This window comes from Lactuca serriola, chromosome 9 (assembly GCF_051521515.1).
Source record: "Lactuca serriola cultivar US96UC23 chromosome 9, Lser_US96UC23_V15, whole genome shotgun sequence".
In the NCBI taxonomy this organism is placed as follows: Eukaryota; Viridiplantae; Streptophyta; class Magnoliopsida; order Asterales; family Asteraceae; genus Lactuca; species Lactuca serriola.
The window spans coordinates 49,324,710-49,343,202 of record NC_136416.1 but is presented as its reverse complement, the minus strand read 5'-3'; the positions used below and the strand labels follow the sequence as shown (position 1 = coordinate 49,343,202).

The 18,493-nt window shown below is 32.9% G+C and overlaps 2 long non-coding RNA genes across 3 annotated transcripts; both read left to right on the top strand.

The window, feature by feature from the left end:
- Window positions 1-10,789: 10,789 nt before the first annotated feature.
- Window positions 10,790-12,298, top strand: LOC145074896 (uncharacterized). Of its 2 annotated transcripts, XR_013692161.1 has the most exons (4): window positions 10,790-11,531; window positions 11,636-11,785; window positions 11,910-11,979; window positions 12,069-12,298. It is a non-coding gene; the product is annotated as an uncharacterized LOC145074896 (long non-coding RNA). The 2 variants fall into 2 exon arrangements; XR_013692160.1 differs by having other exon boundaries at window positions 11,636-11,979.
- Window positions 12,299-13,211: 913 nt separating this feature from the next.
- Window positions 13,212-18,237, top strand: LOC145075063 (uncharacterized). Its single transcript, XR_013692284.1, has 11 exons — window positions 13,212-13,329; window positions 13,451-14,479; window positions 14,572-14,823; window positions 15,169-15,297; window positions 15,395-15,441; window positions 15,514-15,786; window positions 16,502-16,586; window positions 16,642-16,700; window positions 16,926-16,966; window positions 17,725-17,809; window positions 17,949-18,237. It is a non-coding gene; the product is annotated as an uncharacterized LOC145075063 (long non-coding RNA).
- The last annotated feature ends 256 nt before the right edge of the window (window positions 18,238-18,493 follow it).

Below are 18,493 nucleotides of genomic sequence, written 5' to 3'. Positions count from 1 at the left end.
AATTGACACTTTTCCATATATATATATATATATATATATATATATATATATATATATATATATATATATATATATATATATAGGAAGAAACAATCCAAAACGGAATATGCAATGCATGCAACTATCCTAACTCATGTCAATCTCAAAGTCCAACTCACAAAAATCATCGGATGTGAAGAACTCATGACAAACAACCAACTTTTGTACTCACATTCGACAACAAAATAATGATGTCGGGTGTAAATAACACACGACATATAAAATTGTCAAGTCCTCCTTGCACCCACAAACAAGGCACTAGGGGGCATCCAACCTAGGCTACATGAGGGGTAGCGAGCCTCTACTTATTCACGTGGGGATTATCTAGAAATTTTCTCACAAACAAACAACAAGCAATAACAACTGTCTATTTAGGTACCAGGGACCACAAAGTCACACCCATCTTAGCATGATATGGATGTATGCATCAAGTAGAATGCCAAATATCTCTTTTCTCAAAATAATCATTTTAGCTTTATATCAATCAAAGACATTTCTTAAAAATATAATTTCATGAATGCACAAATAATCCTCATACGGGAAACTAGCAATCAAATATATGTTAAATAGTTTCAAAACACAAAACCAATAATATGGGATGTATGCTCCCAGTAACTTACAATATAACAGAAAGGGAAATTGTACCTATAATAATAAAGAGTAAGTTTTGACCCCCCCCCCCTCCCCATCCTCATCCCCCACATATAAATCAATCTCTCAAAAACATGTCCTTAATTCAAAAGGCATCCCTAATTAATAAACTATCATAAGTATAACATAACACAAAAATGGAAAACACAAGTAGAATACACATTTTGGGGACTAGTGTTCCAAGGTAAGTGCACTTACCTTAAGTCCTAAGCTTGCAACACCAAGCTCCTTCTTTACTTGAACTATGTTACTTCAAGCTCCAAACTTCCAAATCAATCACGTAATATAATTACAAGGTGTCAAATAACTAAAATGCCCTTCCATGGGTCAACTTAACATTCTAAGCTCAAAATATCTCAAGATGTCCTAATTTTGAATATAGAAGAAAAAGGGAACATGATGAATGAACCAGGACAGAAACACAAGCATAACACAAAACTAAAAACGAGGCAAGACAATAATCGCATCGCGGCCAGCTATGGTTGCACCACGACTAGAATAGATGCATAATTCTAGTTTTTTGTTTCTCATTTAGCCATCCTACTTTCAATTAAACTCCAAAACAATTCAGACGGCTCAAAGATGTCAAACATAATTTATAACACTTCAGAAGAACAAAAGAAGGATCATTTATGGTTTATTACCTTAGATTAAACATTAAACATCTACATATTATGAAAATCACATTTAATGAAAACTCAACCTTCAAAAGTGAATGAAATTCTTCACAAGACCAATTGATTTGATTCTACATATACCAAAACATAGCAAAACCATTTTTATGAGGAAATGGTAATATGAAAGCTTTAAACTTGAAATATAACTTAATACCAAAACACATCATTTCAATGAACATTTACAATTCATTTTAATACTAATTATGACACCAAATAAGCATATTACTTCCTGGTTCCTCAAAGAATGTTTGAATACCAAAAGTAGAGAAGAGGTTGCCTTGTGGGGATTCAAGCTTGGAACATAGTTCCATAATCAAAAAAGTTGAAATCCCCAAATTTGAAGTGAGGTTTTACTCTAAACTTTATAACCTCACCATGAGACAAGGATTTTCACATGGATCATAGATTGGAATGGAATACATAATCTAAGCATAACATCAAAATCATATCATTGTTTGAAACCATGGAAATTGATCTAAAACACTTATGGTTTGAAAATACCCAAACCATCACATGGAAATTAAACTTGAATCAACACTAGAAATCTCACCATTAGGCATGAATTAACAAACGGTTCATGGATTTTGAAGAACATAAGCAATCTAATCACAAATACAAGCTCATATCATCGCTTGGAATCAATAATTTGAATCAGAGAACCCTATAATGAAAATACCCAAATTATCACCATTTGAACGGAAACATGATTCAAAGATCATGGAATCTCACCACAAGCCAAAGGGTTGACAAATGGATAATTGATCGAAAGGAAACGTACCATCTAACCATAAGCTTAAGCTCATATCATTGCGTGAAGCTTAAAATTTGGATTTGAAGATATAGGTTTTTGGAAACCCATTAAATCACATCCAAATACACAAATATCCTAACTATTTGTTAGTTGGAGTTTGTAGATAGATCAAGGAGTTAAACCTCATCAACACTTTCACATTAACAACCCAATTTAAGCATGAATTCATATTTCAATATTGATGGTAAATGAAGCTCATCAAAACATCTCCAATCTCACAAATCTTACAACCATTTGTTGGTTGGATCTTGGAGATGGATTAAGGAAAAAAAGCAACAACAATAATCTTATAAGAACGTCATAAATGAAGTATGAAATTCAGATTTGTGCAAACACACAAACCCTAAGTCAAATTTAGGGAAGAAATAAGAAGAATTATACCTTTCAAGAAAGATGATGATGATGATTAAGCAAGGTTTCACCCAAGGAATTCAAGCTTCAAACACCAAAGGATTTGTTTTTAGGAAAAATCGAGTTTAATGGGGGAAAATCGTTGGAAATCGAATGGAGGAGAAATGGTTAAAGAATGAGGAAAGCTTTGAAAAATGAAGCTTATAATCTGTTCAGCATAAGAAGCATGGAGCGTAAATCTAGGGGTGCGGTGCGTCCCCCAAGTTGACAAATTTGGTCTCTCATTCAAAAATCTTTTCACAACTGGTCCATATGCTCACTTAATGCTCATATTAGCCCACAAATGGTCCTTAATTATCTTAACTTGTACAAAATTGATCCAATATGATTATTTGGACGAACTCTCAGGTCAATCACAAGTTTACCCAACTTGTCACTTTTAGCCCTTAACCTTTAAAAGTTTTCGTTTGACACCCAAACTCTATCAAAATTTACTTATGGATTAGCAATAAGTTTTATTATGGTTATTAATCAAAACCATTTACTTTCATTTTTTTTATTTCATTTCAGTTTATTTACTTTAAATTAAAGAAACATTTTTATTTTTACCAAAAAGCCCAAAACTTCTAGCCCCAAAAAACAGGACGTTACACCAATACTGGCGAAGCAGTTTCATAATTTGAGTATCCTAAGGTCGTAAGTTGTTTAATGTATTCAATAACCAAAACAAGGCATGATATTTAATTTGTTGTAGGAAAGCTAAGTATGTTTATTTGCAATCCTAGTACTCATCACTGACAAGCAGTAAGGCGGGTATTTAATTGTCTTAAGAAAACCATGGATTATGGTTTAACTTATATAGGGTTTCCTTCTGTCATAGAAGGGTATTTAGATGCTAGTTTGATTACAAACATTAATGATCACTCTTCTACTAGTTGTTGGGTTTTTATTTATGGAAGAGGTTCCATTTCTTGGGCATCTAAGAAACAAACATTCATCACCAATTCAATTATGGAATTCAAATTTGTAGCCCTTCCAGCTACCGGTAAGGAAGCAATATGGTTAAGGAATTTAATCTATGATATTTATTTGTGGCCAAAGCCTATATCACACATTTCTATACATTGTGACATTGTTGCCACTTTGACAAAGGCCTATAGTCAAGTTTATAATGGAAATTCATGACATTTAGGTGTTAGGAGCATTATGGTATATAAGCTTATAACTTATGGAATCATTTATGTTGAATGTGTTCGATCTCAACAGTAGTTAGTTGATCACTTGACAAATGGGTTACCTAGAGACTTGGTAGCAAAGTCTATGATATATATATATATATATATATATATATATATATATATATGGGTTTAAGGCCAACTTAATAAATCTATGGTTGAGATACATAATTCCTTTCAAATACAATTTTGGAAGTTGAATTCAATGTGGAAAGCTTGCTTATAGAGACTAGAGCACATTTGTTTTACAACATCCTAAGGTATATGCTTAATTTGTAGAGCTAAGGTAGGTTGAATTAATTTCTTAGTAGTTCTTTTGAAAAAAGTTCATTATAGGTGCAAGATTTAGAAGAACTATCTATATGAGTGTGAAGTGTTTCCGCTTCGGAAAGCTAAGGTTAATCTTCTATGCATTGTGTATAACTTATTTGTATAATATCTTTAATTACTCAAATGAGTTGAAGGCTCCAATTCTTTATATGTTTATTATACTAATATGAAAATTCCATCTTACAGACATTTTCATTTATGAATGAGTTTGGTTTTGTGTTTGCCTTTTAGTTAATTGAGGATTACACTAAAATAGGGATGAATGTCGGTGATTTTAATGGTATCAATATACTTTAGTGTAGTTATTATTATATCGATAAATGTTCAGTTCAATTTACTTTTTGAGATTGGAGGTGTGGGCTGTACACTCGGATTGATAAATATGAACTCGGGAATATGGGGGTCTAGGAGCAGCACCTATAGGGAAAGGGTTCCAAGAGGAAGCACCCTTGGAAAGGTCGAAAGGTAGCGCCCTTAACAGGAGTTCTGCTAGGAAGAATGATGTTGTCCTAAGGATTTTCCTAGAAAACTATTTTCCCACAAAAACCCTTATATTACACCATTATTAATTGGCCCTAGTTTTTCTCCTTGTAACTGCCATCAACCGCCATCTTTTATGTATTTAGGGAAGATTAATATTGTAGATAAAATAGACCATAAAAGATTGCATCGTTGCTCTGCATAAGTTTGTCTCTGAAAAACACAAATCACAACAAGGTATTATGCTTTTTTAATTCCAATTAGGCATGTAATCAGGATTGCAGTTCTTGGATCATCCCACTTTTGAATTCGTGTACCCCATGCAGTTGGGAAGAATTATAAATTTTGAAAAGTGATACAAACACGGTCCTTAAAATATCCAAGTCTAGTGTTATTCAAAATCCTTAAAACTAACACATCACAATATTTGATGATTTTTTTTATGAATTTATGGATAATTTAGTGACAAAAGTGGGCATTTCGATTACCTTTTAAAAGTCTGCCGTTAACATATTGCTAGCATTTAAAAAAACTATTTAGTCAAACTTAATAATAGGTAAACTACAATTTTGTTAATTCCAAACAAATATTATTCTTCTGGGAATGAATTAACGATTGATATGAAATGATATTAAATTGCATCGTTCATTCGATGAGGATATTGTCAAATTTTGTAAGCGATTAGTGATGTGTGGTTTTATATACTAAATATTAATCAAAGTTTTAAATTTATAAAATTGGTTTTTATCTCAACTTAACTCTAACATACATTAGGCAGTGTACCTAATCGTGTAGCAATATAGTTATGGCAAGACCAGATATCAAACATAAGGGGAACAAGTATGATTTGATTTAGATAAATAAAACAATTAAAAGAAATAGAAAAGTAAATCGAGGTGTGTGGTTGTTTAAACTAAATCAAACGTGATTTAAAAAGTAAAACGAAAGTAGAGAACTTGATTAAAATAATTATTTTATAAGTACTCCTCCTTAGATTCTGAATCCCTTTGTTTTCTAGATGATTTATTAGAAGTACAATGGATTTAACATCGTTAATTATTGATTCTATATTGATAATCTATATGGAACCAATTAACTAATATTATTAATTATAAAGTAACTAACATAATGATCATGCAATTAGCTAACTAAATAGTCAATTAAAATGTTCGAATTATGAAACACTTTGTAGGGATAATGACTTGAAAGGGTAACGGACTTTCGACTTTCTTCACATTTAGTCACTAAACTTTTTTTCGTTATCTATTTGCCATTGAACTATTGAAATTGTTCACATTTTATCCTTATGACCGGCTGTTACCGGTCATAAGGGTAAAATGTGAACAGTTTCAATAGTTTAGTGGCAAATAGATAACGAAAAAAAGTTTAGTGACTAAATGTGAACAAAATCGAAAGTTCGTTTCCCTTTAAAAAGTTCAATGGCTAAATGTGAACAAACTTCCTATTGTACTATGTTTTAGCAAATTATTTATTTTTGTTTAATTGTAGCAACATTTGTTGATGAAGAAATCTATGAAATAAAAAAACAAAATGTAACATCCGGATTTCCAGGTATCATAATTTAAGTATTTTTCTTTTGAGTTAAGAAGAGAGACTCGACGAGTTGACGCCTCAACTCGTCGAGTAAGGTCGCGATTGATGACTCGGATTAATGAATGGACTCGACGAGTCCGCGCTGTTGGCAGAAACCCTAAATCTTTGGGCCTGAGCCATATTTAAAGGCACTTATGGCCTTCAATTGTGACTACCTTTCCCATAAGTGAGAACCTTAGCGAGCTTGAGTGTGTAGAGTGAGAGGAAGAGCTATCTTGAGCTTTTTGGTGTGATTTTGCAAGAAAGGAGAAGAGTTCCAGCAAGAGGGACCAAGGAAGGTTATTGTTCTGAGTTATTCAAGCAAGGAGCTTCATTCTGAGGTACAAAAATGAACCTCTTTCCTTCCCTATTGTGTAGATTCCATTTTGGGGTTAGGGCGTGAATCACTTCATCTTTGGGGTTTTGAATGCCTCAAACCCCTCTTGCAAGTTTGTGTTATAGATCTGGACCCTTCTAGGTCCAGAGAGCCGAGAATATGAAGCTTTAGTAGAGTAAACCTTGGGGTTTGAAGTTAGGAATCTGGACCCTTCTAGGTCCAGAGAGCCGAGAATATGAAGCTTTAGTAGAGTAAACCTTGGGGTTTGAAGTTAGGAAGCATTTATGGGATTTTTATGGTATATATAGTTACTTTCATCTTACACATACATATGAAGTAGTTTATATAAATTACGTGCTATGTGTGCATATTATTTGAATACTTGTTGTCTATGTTGGATGAACGATTTTATACATGTTTTAAAAGATTTAAACGGTATATTTATTTTATATCTACAAATATGTTGTGGATGAAACATGAGTAGATGAAATAGTTAGTATGTGATGAAATAAAATGATGAGAGATAGGTGATGATAGAAAGGTGATGATAATTAGGTAAATAGATGATGATGAATAGGTGATGTAGGATGAAAGGAGATACCATAACCTTAACCGACAATGTGGCGATGTAATCATCTACCAGAGTATAAATGGCGACCACAGACTATTCTAGACAACCCAGTGGAAACACCAGCAGACCCATAACATGTAGGTGATGAATTACGAGTTCAGGCGATGTTGTAACTACGTATTCATGCGATGATACTCTAACCCCTTACTATGAATTACGAGTTCAGACGATGCTGTAACTACGTATTCATGGGAAGTCACAAATTCCGCATGCCAAACCAATGGTCATAACTCACATCAGTGAGAATGGTTCATTTTTTTGTAAAACATAAATCATATTGGAAATTTTGATTTTTTATTTTCGAAAATGTCAAACCATTGGTTTTTTATTTCGGTTTCGATTTTTTGTTTTTTTTAAATATATATTCAAGGGGTTTTTTTTTCTTTCATAGATTTCTTCATCAACAAATGTTGCTACAATTTAACAAAAATAAATAATTTGCTAAAACATAATATAATAGAAAGTTTGTTCACATTTAGTCATTGAACTTTTTAGAGGGAAACGAACTTTCGATTTTGTTCATATTTAGTCACTAAACTTTTTTTGGTTATCTATTTGCCACTAAACTATTGAAACTGTTCACATTTTACCCTTATGACCGGTAACAGCCAGTCATAAGGGTAAAATGTGAACAATTTCAATAGTTAAATGGCAAATAGATAACGAAAAAAAGTTTAGTGACTAAATGTGAAAAAAGTCGAAAGTTCGTTACTCTTTCAAGTCATTATCCCCACTTTGTAACATCTCAAAATTATAGAAATTTAAAATTTCAAAAACAACCATTATCCATAATTGTTTACAAGAAAAACCATTGTTTCAAAATCATATCAAAGTGTCCCGAAAGTCAATATCATGTAAATAGGAAGATGTGCACGATCATGCCTTCGCTTTCCCACGATCCTCTGAAATACCTAAAACAATAAACTGAAATTGTAAGCCAAAGCTAGTAAATTCCCCCAAAAGTATTATCACACAACATAACAAACAAAAGCATGCAAATATGAGCCTTCAGTCTGACTGGACCGCCCCACAGGGCCTACAACTTATCTGGACCGCTCTACGAGCCTTCGGCCTAACTAGACCACCTCGTAGGGCCTACAGCCTATCCGGATCCCCCCGGGTGTCTTGGCCTTCAACAAAAAGCAGGACCGCCTTAATCCAACCACAATATGTCGACATATGTAACAGATAAACATAAACACAGATACAGCAAATATAGATAATCTTACAGATATACTAATCAGTCATATACTAGCATAACACTATCCTATAACCAAGATACATAATCTAGTGGCCCAACATTGGTGCCTTTGGCCCACGAGTATAGTGAGGAAAACTCACCTCTCAGTCCGACGAGTAGCAGAAAACTACACAGTACCGAGTATAACTCCAACACCGACTCTACCGATCACCTCCTGGAGGTTGCTAGATAGATGAGGATTCTAGATCGAAAGCTTCTTCAAGCTTCCAAGGTGATTCTACTTCCTTCCTTCTCCTTCAAGGTTACCAAAATTCACACCAAAGGTCAAGAATGCTCAAATAAGGGACTAGGGTTTGCTAAGGTCGAGTAAAGTGGTGGAGGCTGATGTGAGAAGAGACTTGGAGGCCATAAAGATGTTTAAATAAGGTCCAAACCTTAAAAATTAAGGTTTGGGATCCTTCCACGTACGCCCAGTGTACGATATGTACGTCCAATGTATGATATGTATGCCCAACGAACGTGTCCCACGCCCATTATTTACAAAAATGCCACTATGGGTAATTTTGCAACAGGTCTCATACACAAGGGCTAAATTGCAATAATCTTCATACTTAGGGTTAAAATTTGGAATTACCTCAACATCAAGATGTTATGCATTTGATCTATTGATTAATCTCAATGGTCATGAAAATCAATCTAAGTATAGAATGGTCATATAATGCTCTCTTACACAATAAAGTTCACGATTATATTACCTAGCCCTAGGATTTGGTCTAACACTAGTCCTAATAGTTTATTGTCATAAAGTAATTAAGATATAAGTTAATATAATCAGATTGATCCTATAGACTGTATGCAATTCAGTTTTAGGTAAAAAAAATTAATACATAAGGAATTACAACCAAACAAACATAATAAACAATACACTTTATAAATCCAAACTGACAAATCAAACCAAGTTATTAGGGATTCATCTACATCTAAGTGGAAGCAAAGGGTATTACCTCATAATCATGACTAGAAAACATAAAATAATCATAAAATTATTGTTAAACATGACACTAAAGCAAACCAAATGATTAGTCGATGGTTCAACACTTTGATCTTCAAAATGATACTCCAATCATGTTCTTCAGCTTCAAATTCTCTTTTGATCTCTGATTTTTGTAATACAACTTGTTTCCCAAGCTTGCACCCTTTTGGAATGGAAAAAGATATTTATTTATAGGAGTTTAAAATACACCAATGTCACGTTGCGAATGTATATATGTCGCATCACGGTTTGTGATGTTTTTGTGTTTGTCTCAAACTTCTCACCTTAGTCACGGTGCGTACATGTCTGTGTCACGTCGTGTTTTCTTGATTTTTGGCAAGTTTTGATCTTTATTCATATCAATTCCATTCTTATCCCAAACCTTTCCTTTTGCTCATCAACTATGAATTTTCATGTATTTATCCAATTCAAAACATATTAAATATCATTTATCTTTAAATATAACATTTAAGTCTAACAACATTAAGATAATGAACTAAAATAAATGTGTAAATAAGATTATATCTATTAGCATATATATAATCCATTAATCTGTTAAAAATCAGTAATTTTCTGTCGCCAATAATGATGAAAAATATTCATTACTAAATTTGGTGTTAACTTTTCCAATAGTGAGAATAAGGATGTCATATCATGAGTGTTGAAGGAGGTGAATGAACGTTTTTGTGAGGTTGAAGTGCAGCTTTTGAGGTTGAGTTTTTAAAATTAGAGCACTCCATAATAGGAGTTTATTTTAATATTTAAATTAAAAAAAATGGAAAAGTTATATTTAGAGATTGTTTGATTCAAAGATTTTTGGGTAAGATTGTTAATTAACAAGCGACAGCTAAAAGTTTTTTCATTTTTTTTGTATACGATCTATAAATTTTTAATCAATTCATAGTATACAACATTTAAAAATTAATATATATATATATATATATATATATATATATATATATATATATATATATATATATATATATATATATATATATATTAAAGTTATGAAACTTATGAACAGTGAAATTGTTATTTGTTTGTCAGTTTTAGACCCTATATTTACGTTCATCGTTTCTCCTTAACTATAAGTCAATATGTTTTTCTGCCCCCTACTATGATTTTCGTATTCTTTTTTTTTAATCCATATTTATATATATACTAATTTTTAACTACCGGATGAATAGTTCTTGGCTGTGATTGGACCAATATCAATTTTTTTTTAAAATTTTTGTTTGACTTTACCCGTCTCCTCTGACATCTACGTGTTCATTTTGCATTATATTCTTCTGCCACCGTAGACACGCGTTTGATTTTTATGTTTTCTTATAGACCTTGCCACCGCCTCAAATCCTTTCATCTTCTTCCGTCTCACCTTTTTTTCTTTCGCTTTCTTTCAGCTCCAGTCACGATAGGCGAAGCCCCTCAGCAGCGGTGGTCCGAGATGGAGATTGAGGGCAGCAAAAGGTGGCGATTACATTAATTCCTTTTCTCTTAGGCAGGAGTGGTCACCGTCAATTAGATTACTACCTATCCGCTTTATCGACGTTTTCTCTGATTCGGTTTTTGATTAGGGCTCCACTAATAGCAAAAAAAGAAGACAAAGGTTCGTTTTCACAGGTACATCTTCCAAAAGGCCGCCATAGCTTCGTCTCTCACTTCCGGTTTCTCCGGTTGTTCTGATCAGATCTCCGATTTCCGGCGAGTACGTGTTTCGATTTCATTGGCTAGCCTCACTTTTCCGTTTTCAAATATGCCGACCTGGGAAAGCTCTTTGGAAGCTTTCGAAGCATTTGTCAAATTGACGAGGGATCAACCGATAGACGCTATCAGGTACTTATTTCCATCTTATCTGTGCGATTCAGTACCACCATCATCGCAGACTGCTCCAGTTCGTCTCAAAGCTTCAATCTCCTTCTTGATTTTCTCCACCGCTATTTCCCCCTGTTTGTATACAAGATCAAACTGACTTCCATAATCTATTTCTACTAATTCTACGGTGGAGCAAGGTTAATTGCAGATGGAGGAGACTGGTGACTATCCCCGCCAGATGTTCGACGCAATGCCCCACCGAGACGTCAAGATGGAGCTTCCACTGTCTCACTCCATGACAGTGCTTGCTTTATTGGTTGGCAGCTTGGTTATGTTCCCTGTGTTTTTAGGTAATTTCAATCTCTAATTCTTTCTTCAAATTTATATTTCAGTATTACCCGATCAATTGTTTTTCTCCTCTACTTTTAATTGCTTGATCAATATCGAATTATAGTTTACATGCGTTACGAAGGTGTTGCTGGAGGAACTGCGTCTGGAAAAACAACTGTCTGTAATGTGATTATATCAATACTCCATGATCAAAGAGTTGCTCTTGTCAATCAAGCAAGACACAAGCTCTATTCACACTGAAACCCTACAAAAGGTTGTAAAGTAACATGCTTTAGATGCTACAAGTTACATGGTTTTCTATGATTATTGATTAAACTCTAATTCTAGCAATGCTAAAATTTAGTTCAAGTACTTTAATCAAGTTCAACTCTTTATAGGATTCATTTTATCGTTCTTTGAGTGATGACCATTCAACAAATGCACAAGATTACAATTTTGATCACCCTGGTAGTTAACTTATTCATCTCAAAATTCCTAATACTACAATTTTCTTAAACATTTTGAAACTTTACACTATGTCATGATGATTTATACAGATTCTTTCAACACTGAGCTTCTCTTATCATGCATGGAAACATTAAAAAAGGGACAACTAGCTAACATTTCAGATTATGATTATATGATCCATAAGAACAGTGGATCAGTTCGCATGGTATGTGAGGTTGAACTGATTATGTTGATCATGAACAAATTTTAGTGTTTGAAAAAAAAATTGATCTTTGAGTTAAATGTAGGTAAACCCTTCAGAAGTCATCATTCTTGAAGTAATTATTGTCCTTCATGATAGCAAAGTTGGAGATACGATGAACATCAAAATCTTTGTTGATTCAGGTTCATTACTTATCATAATTTATTCACGTTGATCTTCTTGTACTTGTAACTAAAATAAATTCAAACATTTAAGATTCTTTAATAAATGTTGGATTTCCTATAGACAATGGAAAATCAATGTGAGAAAAAAAATAGAATGCAAAATGAAGTGAAATTTGCATGGCCAGATACTATATCACATTTCATTTTACTATAAAACTGATACTTTTATTCACATGTTTATTATTAGATTTTCATTATTTGATAACAATTTTACATTTCATGAATACTGAATACAGATTCTGATGTGCGATTAGGAAGGAGGATAAAGCGTGACACCGTTGAGAGAGGCAGAAATATTCAGTACATGCTTGACCAAGTTAGTAGAGCCCTCTTTTTGCTTAATGAACATTATGCAATAACAAAATGAACTTTATGGAAAATTGCACTTGATGAATATGCTTCCCAACATTTACAGGGCCAAACAAAATAACCTAAATGTAAAGTCTCTCACATATTAAAGTATTACTTATCTTAATAATAAGGGATTTTATTATCTAAGTTGCTACTTTTCTATGGTATATTTAGATTGGGAAAATAATGCTTTATACATTAGACCATGCTGTGATGGATTTGACAGGGGTTAGTGATCCAAATTCATATTCACCCATTGATGAAACTATACCCGAGTCGACAGACGATTATGTGTCAAATGACGGTTCTGCCCTTGAACCTTCACCTCCCCCTCCCCCATCAACTTTTAACAGCCGGGATCCCAATGATTTACTGGTAATTTTAATAATTGGTAATTTTTATTTCTCTTTTTTTTGTTTAATGAGAGTGTATATGGGTTGCATGGAATCATGACATGTTATTTCTCAAAAGTAACCAGAGTGGTGGAAAACTTTGTATCCTGCTCTATGGAGCCTGCTTTGCAGTTGGAATTTGGAAGCTCTTCCATGACAAACTCAGACTGTCTCATTTGAGGTAATGATATCTTATTACTTTTTTACTATAAAACCAGCTTAGAAAAGTTTGTATTATAGTGTAATTCATGAAATAATTAAGTCTAAGTGATTTAACTTCCATTAATGTCTTCATTAATCAGGAAACCTATGGAGAAAACATGGGACGATGTGACACAAGAGAAAAACTACTAATTTAAAGGTTATATTATATGATTGTACTTTTAATTTAAGTTGTTAACTCTACTAACAGATTTACTTCCACTCTTTATATTGATGATGATTTATACCATTTGATGCCTAATACAATGTGAACAACTAACCATAAGAGTACCATGTAGAAAATATGACATTTAGGACTTTATGTGGGCACATATGATTTGTATTTCAAATGTTGATTACATGTAAGAGATGATATAATGTGGCGATGTGAAAATCTACCAACATATTGCATTGTATATTTAGAAATACCAGGTATAGCATATAGAGCAGTAATTTGATACTTTGTATAATTAGCAACATTTAACATTACATTTTTGTATAGCAACATATGAAAAATTAGAGCCAATATATGTAAAGCATTGTAAAGTTTGTTGCTATTTACTGTTTTTTAATAAAAGGCAATGAAATACCCCCAACCCCCGCAACTCCAACACCCGCAACGCGGGATTCTTCCCTAGTTTTTTTTTTTTTTTTTAATTTCCTTCTATTTCCTGCTTACTCGTGGACTTTTCCTCTTTCGTGGTTGATGTTTACACATTCCACGTGTATTGTTGCCGTTTATTGTTTTCCGCTTTCCCGTTTCCTTTTTTCTTTTTCTTTTCTTTTCCTTTTTACTTCCTCCTCTGCTCCCGATTTTCCTCCTCTGCTCTCCATTTCCGCGTCCTTTGATCTCTCAGTTGCAGGTAATTTTCTTCTGCTCTTCTTCGCTTTTTGTCTTTGCTACGTTGGCCTCTGCTGTCGTAATTTTCTTTCTTTTGTTGTCGTTGTGTCCTCCGGTTATTTTCTGATGGTTGTTCCGCTAAAGCGGACAGCTTACGACGCTGCTTCATCTTCTGTTGCTGTTCCTGTAACTTGTCGGCGCAGGTCCCGTCGTTTTGAAGGCTTTTTTGTTCTTCCCCAATGTGGTGATTGTACGTGGGTTTGTGAGCGTTTAAGAGTTTGAATTTAAGGTATGAAAAGCTTCTTTAGTTGCAATTTCTGAATGGATTTGATTTCCTTTCCATTTTCAGTTTCAAAAACTAACAATATGGTCAAAATACAGAGCAATTAGTGGTTGCATTATTAGGCCAGCACGATTGAAATAGATGCGTCACTTTGTTTACACATCACCCAAGGAAAACAACTATAATTCTTTAACCGTATTCAAAAGTGGTGAATCGAATTTGGTATATTATATGTTTCATTCAACAGTAGGCCATGTATAATAAGCAGTTATGATGCAGTTGCTAAGTGATAAAGAAGAAAGCAAATAAACAAAGACCTGGAAGTTTTCAAACATTCGATGAAAACTTAGGTAAAAATAAATTTATTTTGATTTTCTTGAGTTATGTAATTTTTCTGTATGTTTCAAATGATGTTGGGAAACTATTCAACACTTGTACTGTGTTTGAGTTGTGTTGGTGATGGTGTTCCTGGTAAGAAAATAGAACATGATGCGTAGGCGAGTTTGAAATGGATTCATGTTTGTAATATTTTTGTTTCCACAAAACAATAGGATCTTTTTATTTTAATTTTTCATCATTATTTCACTTAATTGTCTATATGCAGGATAAAGGATTGGTATTTTTGTTTCCATAAAACAATAGGACCTTTTTATTTTATTTTTTCATCATTATTTCACTTAATTGTCTATATGCAGGATAAAGGATTGGTATTTGAGTATCAACCAAAATATAATAGTGCAAGGGTTGTTTATAGAGAAAGAAAGAAGTATGATGATGGAATTGATTGGAATTTGTTTGTTGTTCCATCTGCTGGATCTCTTAAGGCAATTTCATATCTCTTTTTCCTTTTTTCTTTATTCTTGATATAATTATTATTTTGAATCATTGTATAGAGCTAACTATTTCCTTCATCTGATACAGGAAGAATTGAAATGGACAGCATGGAAAAGATTCTTAGCACTTGAGAAGTAAGAAAAAAAATGTTTTTCATAATTTATATAAGTTTATGCAAATAACTAACATGACTTATGTGTAATCAGGGAGAATCCTCAAAGGATAGACACCGTTTCTGCTAACAATTGCATTTCATTTACTTATGGTTTGATTATGCCACATGGCAGGTATGCCTTTTTGAGATTTGGTCATCCTTACTTTCATTATTCCATATCTCTCATAAAAATGGTCTTTTTTTTTGTTCTAATCGACTCCAACCTATCTAACTCGTTTCATAGCTGTTGGGAACATTCTTCATGTTGTATGGTATTCGACCAATACTGATAGGGCCAAGGAATTTAGAAGTGACAACTTTATTGGTAACGTATTTTCTTTTGTGGTAACTTATGTATTATATAGGGCTCACTTTTTGGTTAGACTCTAACCAATCAACCTTGCAACCGAGTTTAAAATTAACAATTAGTTAATTATTTAAATGAAAAATATTTAATATAACAAAGTTATATAAGTTCATGGATACTTACATGATGAAATTAGTAATCAGTGTCTATCAAATGTTTTTACAATGAGTTTTTTTAATCCTAATTAATAATAGTTGTTTTAAATTTTTGTTTTTTAAGTTTTTGATAATAACATGATTACAAATGAATATATTCTTACATTTATGCTATTTGGAGAGAACTGAAGACATAGATACTCCTACAACAGTGATAAATATCGACAAAAATACCCCTGGCTTATTTTTTTGATGCTTTGTCTTCTGTAATTTTATAGCGATGTGTTTGGTTTTCTTTATATTTTGTTTGTAACTTTTTGCTGGTGAATGGATGATTTTGGATATGTGAAACTTTGTAGTTTATGTTGTTGATTATTGGCATGATATTTCCATGAGAATTGTACATATGATATTGGAAATATGTTTGCTTTTTTTGTAAATGAAAAAGAAAAGTACATTGCTATTATGTGACTTTTTAATGTTTGTCATACATAACCGATAAACAAAAGACTAAAACTATGGTCTTAACTAAACCCTGCTTAGCGGGGTTTCACAGTTGGTGATTGTTTTTTTTACAGCAAAGGTTGACGTCGTTGACTGGTGCTCCGACTCATCAACCCCACCTCCTTCGTATCAAATTGGTCGCTCCATTTCAATCATTAGGTTTGTTTGATTATTTTTATAATTTCTTTGGGGGCTGAAATTGAAGTCGTTGCAGGCTTCAGGAGAGATAAGCGAGATGTAAGGAGGATAAAAGGGAGTTGAACCACACTCCAGGTATGAATTGTTCCCAAAATTCTCCCCTCTGCAGATACTCAAATAATGTTTGATATCAATTGATCTTCCTTCAACTCAACTATTTCTTCTTCCTACTACTATCTGAATCTTCCTCTATGTTGATATTGATTTATTTTATTTTCTATTCTTAGTTGATTATCAGTGAGTAAGTTATTGGTGTTTTAAGTAAAGAAAGCTGAAATCGGGTGTTTTTGTTCATTTTAGGTCAAATTTATGGAGCAAAAGCTTGAAGTTCATCAAAGGGGGTTAGTTCATTTAACTTTTCCTCTTTTTTTTGTTTACATGTTGTCTTTTTCCATTCAAAGATCCTGTTAGTAATAGTTGAAATCTGGAGTCTATTGGAAGCTATGAAAACCGTTGGTAGGTAGTACAGGTGACATAATAGTATGAGAAATAAGTATAGTTTCGACTACCATTCTACAAACCACTATGTTACGTAATGATAGCTATTTATTCTTTTTAAATATAAAACATATACTTTATATATTAACGGTTTAGTAATATATAAAATGTTTTTATCCATTCAATTTCTTACTTTAGTGAGTTCTTAATGTATTTTTCTTAACTATATTTAAAATTTTTCCAACTACCTGCTAGAGTTAAGCGTCTGTTTCAGATACAAACCTTAGAATTAGTTTCAGCTATGTAGTTAAGATTTATAGCTTGATGTAATTACACCATGCTTGATGTAAAGAGTGCTCAAAATGTTAGTAATTACAAGAGAGTGAAAGAAACATGTGCTTGACGAAGAGAAAGGAAGATAGTTTTTATGTTGTTTTTTTTGTGAAATTGAATAGGGTCTCTTGGTTACTGAACCAAAGAAAAAAAGTAAAGAAAAAATATTTTTGATTCAAATGCTGATCCTTCACTCCCAACCTTCTCTTATTGACGAATCAAAAGAAACCAAAGTCGGAAGGGTCAAAGGAAGTAGTTTTTAGAAAATGGGATTTAATTTTTTCTTTTGCTTCTTCCAATTAAGTGATTTATTTGGATGGGTGTCTAGGGTAGTGAATCCCTTGGGATGACAGAGGGAAACTGATGGAATCGGCAAGAAATTGTTTTTACAGGGACAGTCTCAATAAGCGATGGTAAATTCTTGGTTTTTAAACATAATGTGCAGTTTAAAGCATCTGTTTTAATTCTTGATTTTAACGGATGCCCAATTTCTTTTTCCGTTTATAGGCTTACAACTAACTTGACATCATTCCATATTTGGAATTGGTGCAGGTTTTTCTTCAAAATCAGGAACTTGTATTATGCTATCAAAGGGCAATTTGGTCAATCTTTGTTCAACCTTAAAAGTTGCAAGTTATTACATAGTTTTGTGATGGTGAAAGGCCGAACTTGGAATAAAAAAGAAAAAAGAAAAAGGGAAACAACAAGAAAAGTAAAAGGTTTTTAAACAGTTTTAGATAGGTTTGGTTAAGGCTCCAAAGGCATTTTTCTTTCTTTTTTACCATTTTGTTGACTGCGAAATTGATCTGCATAATAAGGAGACTCCTTAAGTTTTTTCCAAGTTTATCATTGGACTGTTCATTTCTCTCAATTATCATTTAATGGATCAAGGGCATTTTCATCAAACAACTATTTTTCTGCTTACTGTTGTTTTTCACTTTTGGCTAACTAGCAATTGGTTTGAAGTTAACGTTTTTTAAAGTCCTACCTAATGCATTCAGATGCAAACCATATACCTATACCTATTTGTCTTTTCTTTTCTTTTTTCATGTCTCAATTAACGTTTTTAAATGGTATATAAAGGTTGTTGAGAATGT